We start from the raw sequence: 6,636 nt of genomic DNA, 5'->3' as shown, positions 1-6,636 counted from the left end.
CACTGAAAATATTATGAAACAACATCATGCTCAGAGCCGTATACATGTTTTTGTTACCCTTCCTTCCTTTTTAATTTTTTCGGGAACCTACTTCAGGATATTAGAAATGAAAATTTAATAAAAAATATACAAAAGCCAATGTGTTATTCAAGGAAATTTAATCTATATGTTCTGATTCATTTCCATTTAAATCATCAAAATGTTACTTTATGGGAATCATTTTAAATCTAAGGAGACTCGTGTGCTATTTAAGCTTTATTTTATTTTTGTTGGAAAGTGTACTCTCTGTCGCCTAATATAAATATACCCTGAAGTTTGGGACGAGCCCCATTCTGCTGTCCAAATGGGTTTGCATTTTATGCTGGTACAAACGTCCCTTCATGGGCACTTTCATCTTGCTTGACAGGTGAATGCCTCTTCCAAAGGTAGGAACTAAGAGCTAATTGTCAACGCCTTTTGCCTTCATTTTGCCAGACACTTGAAAACACAGACAAATCTTTCATTCTCCGACAAACACTCTGTGTCCCTCACTCCCTCTTGGAAGGCCACATGCACAGTTGCTGGTCCAGTGAGTTACTCGGGAGTTCCTTAAGACACCTGGAGGGATGCCCAGCCATCATGAAAGCTACAGAACCCTGATCTCTGCCAGGAAGCACCTTCCTTCAGTCCTCAGGGTTCAGGTCTTAGGTGCCCAACTCCTCTGTGTCTTACTCCTCCATCATCGCAGAGGCTCAGTAAAAGTACCTGGTTCATCCAAAGTAATTTATAAACAACGCAAAAGTCAGAATCACATCACTCTGGTGGTCCAAACACACCCTACCTGTGACTATGATGACATTCAAAGCACATGTTAGAACTGGCCATTGTCAGCAGAGTGCAGCACTGAAAATTAGGGACTCTTTGGCTTCAATCCTAGAATTATTTTTTCTCCCTGCCTCAGTTTCCCTCTTAGTAAAAGGCCATATATTTATTCTTTTTGTTTCATTTTAAATGATTTCAGTTTCCCTCTTAGTAAAAGGCCATATATTTATTCTTTTTGTCTCATTTTAAATGATTGTATAATATTTAAAAAGTAATAATAGTACTGTTTCTATGCTGCCTATTTTTTTTTTTCAAAAAACTTCTGTATGTATTATTACCCTGTATTTTGGGAGAATCTGAAAAACTGTTTCCACTGTAAGCTGGCCTAGTCGGCATTTTCTCTACTGAATATCTCCACGAAGTTATACTTTTGAATGCATAAAGTATGATAATTGAGGGATCTCAAACATCTTCTGCATCATCAAATTATAATAATATATTAATCTCAGCTTTCTCATTGAGTGCATGTTTATATGCTAGTTCTTGGAAAATTAGAAACTGTAGAGGCTATATGTAGTCACTTCTTTATTAAATAGAATTTTGGATTAGGCAGATCTCTCTATTTTACTACTGCTGCTATCACTGTGCTGCCTTAATAACCACAATACTAACAGAAATGACACATTTGTGGAGGACCTACCATGTCCAAGCCACTGGGCTGGGTTTACATGCTTCATCTCGTGTAACCATCACAACATGCCACAAACTGGTTAACATTTTTGACTTTCTTTCATAGATGACAAAAACAAATCTCCTAACCGTTAAGCAATGGGGTAGTTCGAGTTATTATTCAGGAAATATTCTCACTGTCCTGTGCAGAATGGACAGAATGTATTTTCCCTGGACATGGATATTGGAATGGGAGAAGCTAGACCTGAAAAGCTGTGTAGAGGAGCTTGTCATCCTGGGCAAATGACATCCAACAGAGAGGAACTCAAACCCAGGCCAGTGTTCATATTCCCACATGCTCGCTATGTTCTGTGCACTGAGACACTGCCTTCTCAGCACTCTACACAATTATTTCAGCCTCACCACAAACCCATTTTACAGATGAGGAAACGGAGGCATAGGTTTTAAGTAACTCACTGATTTACTATTAAGTGGTGGGGCTGGTCTTAATCAGAGAGTTTGGCTCCAAAGTCCACACACTTAAGCATCACATTGCTACCCTCAGATTTGTTTCTCCATATACTGAAAGGCCTTTTGAGAAAACCAAGTTATTTTAAAATTGGGATCAGAATGTATTGGGTTCAAGGCTGAACTAACCCTTTTTGGATGGGTGTCACTCTGAACATCAGCATTCTCATCAGTAAAATGGTGATATAAATAGTACTCAGCACCAAGGCTGTTTTGAAAAATAGTTGTCGGGTTAAAAAAAAAAATTAAATCCTCAATAACCCTTAGCTATTATTATTGCATGAGTGTAATTTAATAGAGCAAAATTGTAGTGCAAAGTGCTCTGTGACTGCTCCACAGACTTGATCCACCCCCCTGCCTTTGATAGCTATAACTAAAGGAACGAAGCAGGCATGCTTTTGTACTCCAGTCTTAGAATTTTACAACAGGCCTTAGCTCTATTAGAAACCCATGAAAAATCATACTGCGAATTTCCATTCGTTTTCTACATATCCACGGAAACTCGGTCTGTTCCCTTGGCCGTCTTATCTGTGCTTTCAGCAACTTATGAAAGACCCGCGAGTGCATCTGAAAGTTCTTTTACTCAATCAATGAGCTTGTTGCCATGGCAGGCTAACGCGAGGTGCCACTGATGATGACTCGATTTCCTCTTGCACCTGAACTGGAAAGAGAGAAGACAGGCTAAGTGAAATCCCATCCATCTTAATGAAATACAATTATATTCTCCTTATTAATCATTTAAGAATCAATATGTCTCTTCTTGGTGAACCTCACCAGAATTTGTCATTCCATGCCAGGCCTCCATACATCTTGTCTTGTAGTGATTTTTATAAGTTCAGTCACCTGTGTCCCGGGGTAAATAACAGTGTTTTCTCGTACCGTGGAGTGGGGGCAGGAATAGCAATGTCAGGGTGGATCCCAGAAATCCCCTGTGAATGTGAAGCAACCGGCTGAATATGGCTCTGATGTGCGTAATTTAAAAATGCACCCTGATTTATTTTTAAATAGCATGAAGGAAAATGGATTACCTTAGAAAGGGGCTTATTCTAGGACCATTAAGTGGGAAGACCTCTTGGGTATTCTTACCCATTGAATGCCATAATCTTGCACAGGCTTATCAACATATTTTATATAGGTAGACAGACAGACAGACAGACAGACAGACAGATAGATAGGTTATAGATATATAGAGAGAGAGGAGAAAGATTTCTTAACATAATGTACAGTCTGTCTCACTATACTTTAAGTATAAAGCATTAATGGAACAGTTTACTTTACAATATTCACCTGCAAAAAACGTTCATTGTTTGTGTCGTCTTAATACAGACACTGCAACTAGAATTGGACTTCGTGCATTCTGTAGCTGCCTCATACCTATTGTTTAATTAATGAGAACAAAGAAAAGCAGAAGTGAACAGACATAGAAGGAAAGAAACAAGGTCAGGAACTCAGGCAGGCATGGGTGAGAGAGAAGTGGAGAGAAATAGATCGTTTTAAAGGTTAACTTGGTTTTACGAGTGAGAAATAAGTGGTTATGTGTTTTCTATCTCACCAGGGGATTTTTGTTCTTTGGGCTCAATTTTAACTATTCCTGAACCTTTATTAATGAGGATTCGTGAAACCTGAACAAATGTAAGAATACCTGGGACGTACTCTGGGTTATATGTCTGTGAAAGGGGTTAACACAGAGATTTGCTATCTTTCACGTTTAGCATGCATACTATCTATATATCTATTTTTATCTACATCTTAACCTGTATTTATTGCTGTAAAGCAGTCTTAGGACTAAATTCCAAGTCTCTTATGAGTGAAAAAAAAAAAAAATACTAGAGTAAAATAATGTCTTTTGTTTTCAAACTTGGGGCTTCACCTGGAAAAGAAAGATGTAAAATAAGATAAAATAAACTCCTCATAAAGACTCACCCTTCTGTGTGGCCGGGCAGCTCCTCAGTATGGGATCCCTGAGCCATGCAAACGCAGCCACAGAAGTGTGACTCCAACGCACGCCGAAGTCAACAAAGCTCCAAGTCAGTGACGTTAGAAAGTAGCCAGAAAATCCAGAAGGGTTGGTGCCATTAGTTCAGTGCAGCCATCGCTTTGAGGAGGTGACTTTTATAGGCCCCATACCAGTGACTTTTTTTTTTATACTTTATAAGACCACAGTTTCATTTTTTATTTGATAAAATTTATTTATATTTTAAAATTTTGATGTTTTATTATTAGCATATTCATTATTACACATCGTAGTTTTCCAGTGACTCCCAAGAGTCTGTGAAACTCTTCCTGTCCTGTCCCCTCCCCAATCTCTGTTCCTTCCGCCGGTACTCAAGCTCCCCACACGGGGGCGCTAAGCTGGAGAACACCGTGAGGATGAATGAACTCCATTACAGGACTGGTTGATTAGAAACTCAGGTCAAGGGCGAAATCCAAGCAATGCATGAATCAAACAACACAGGATCCTTCTGACCTTTCAGTCACCTCCTGTGCCATGTCCTGTCTTCTCTACATAACAAAAGAGGCTTTCCTGTCCCGTCCTCGTCTGGCCTTCCTGACCACAGCTTCTAGCCTCAAAATTCTCTTCCATGGCTCTCTCTCAAATCCATGTTTGTAAGAGAAAATCAAGAGACATGTAGATGTAGTCAGAAAAAAGGGGGATGGGGGGAGAATGAGCCATAGGAGAAAGGGTCCTGGATGCGGCACTTTAAAGTCTGTGTTCATGTTCACATTTTCAGTGGATGCTCATAGCTCTTCTCCAAGAAGCTCTCTTGGATTTCTTTGAACAAAAAAAGTACCAAACGCCTGAGTTAGCCACAGTTTTTCTGTCGACAATCTATGTATTCAAAATACTAAGAGAAACAAATTGTCAGCCAAGAATGCTATGCAGAAGTCTTTACAAAAGAGAGAGAGAAAGCATTGTCCTCGAATGAAGTGATCCTAAGAAGAATGAATTTGGAATAACCCTGTAAAAATATCTTACCTGGGGCTTATGGTGATAACAATAATTATATAATAATAATAATAGTAATAATAATAATATTTTGCTCTGCAAATAATAATAGTTGGATAAGATCCTATTAGTGGAAAGTGAAATGCAAAGCTATCAATAAATAAAATAATTTTTTTCAAAATATTCATTTTTGAAAGAAAAATGCTCACTACATTTTTTTTCTTTTTAGTGACTAATTTATCTTTCCTTACGTAGTATATGAATCCCTCAATCACATGGTGGTAGAGGAATGTGCCACCTTCTGAGAAGTGTGCATGGCAGGAAAGACCTTCTCCTACAACCTCTTAACCTGTATGGCAATTGATTTTTGTGGTTGTTCATGATGATGGTTAGTTTGTTTCTTCCACTAGCTCCAGGAGGTCAGAGGCTATGATTTGCTTATCTCTGTACCCCCAGCACATAACATACTACCTGGCTGTTAGGTTACTTAGATGCTGTTAAGTTAATAAACAAATATATAGTTAATTTCCCTGTGTAAGGCATTAGTGTGTACATTTTTCATAATAGTCACAATCCCTGCAGAATGGAGATATCCTTAATTAACATTGCTGTAAGGTGAGGCATCCCACACATTACTTTTATTTTGTTTTTAGTACAGACACAGAGCTAATCAAAAAGTATGAAGACAGATCTAGATAACCATTCTCAATAACAAAAAGGAATGATGCTCCCAAACTTCATTATCCACAAAAAATCCAAGAGATCCCTCTTTCATTCTCCATAATCTCAAACCATTGAACTACTTAACTTGCAGATTTATAAAACCACAGTTGGGATCAGTTTGCCTTCTGTGTGGTACCTGCCTTTATGGCTGAAGAGCATGAATTTAACATGCAAACAGATGTGGTGCTGTTTTCTGATTGTCCCAAACAATAAAGGAGGTTTTACAGTTGCAAATGGTTTAATTTATTTAAACAGTTCCTTGTTCGTTCTTGGTTGCCTTTACTCTCACATTGCAGTTTGCATGCAAGTCTTCTTAATCCAGAGCTCCAAAATCAAGACTGGTCGGAAGAAAATCCAATTGTTTAGGGTTAAAATAAAGACGTTTTTCAAATGCCAAAGTAAGAGAGCGGGGTTATTCTACTTTGATGTTAATACCATGCCTTTTGTAGTTTTCCTGTTTGTTTGTTTTCATCTTCCTCTGTCAACAGGGCACCAGATTTTATAGACAGCTTAATGCAGAGCAGATGTTGATTAAAAGAAATGTGGTTTTGAGTGTGACATTAAAAAAATATCATTCCTCTGGTCTAAACAGCATCATTTCTCTGCTCTAAACAGTATATTCTTATTGGGTTTAATTTTTTATTAACTGATATGTAGGAACAATAAGCATTCATTTTATCTTAACTGAACCATACACAACTCACTAGTTGGAACATGAATAAGACAAGAAAGGTTCACATTTTAATATTTTTTTAAAAAGAAACATTTTCTTCTTTGTGCAAAAAGTACATGTTTCCTGGCCAAGCCTCTTAGCATTTTAATGTATTTTATAAATATAACTGGCTAAGTGTTGTAAAAAATACTCAATGTTTCTTAGATTCATCCCTAAATATATTCTTAATCAGGGTACTCCTTCTATTTTAATCAATGATGGAAAACCAAGAGCAACCCTGGGACCAATAAATCTG

General features: G+C 37.8%; 1 long non-coding RNA gene across 1 annotated transcript; it reads right to left on the bottom strand.

Annotated features, from left to right (window-relative positions):
* Nucleotides 1-321: 321 nt before the first annotated feature.
* Nucleotides 322-4,111, bottom strand: LOC103606248. The gene is made up of 3 exons (XR_551861.1): nucleotides 3,922-4,111; nucleotides 2,463-2,659; nucleotides 322-744 (listed from the first exon to the last, which is right to left on the bottom strand). It is a non-coding gene; the product is annotated as an uncharacterized LOC103606248 (long non-coding RNA).
* Between the last annotated feature and the right edge of the window lie 2,525 nt (nucleotides 4,112-6,636).

The sequence above is a fragment of the Galeopterus variegatus genome, unplaced genomic scaffold (assembly GCF_000696425.1).
Source record: "Galeopterus variegatus unplaced genomic scaffold, G_variegatus-3.0.2 Scaffold6405, whole genome shotgun sequence".
NCBI lineage: Eukaryota > Metazoa > Chordata > Mammalia > Dermoptera > Cynocephalidae > Galeopterus > Galeopterus variegatus.
The sequence above is the reverse complement of the archived record's forward strand: the minus strand, read 5'-3'. Positions and strand labels throughout refer to the sequence as shown.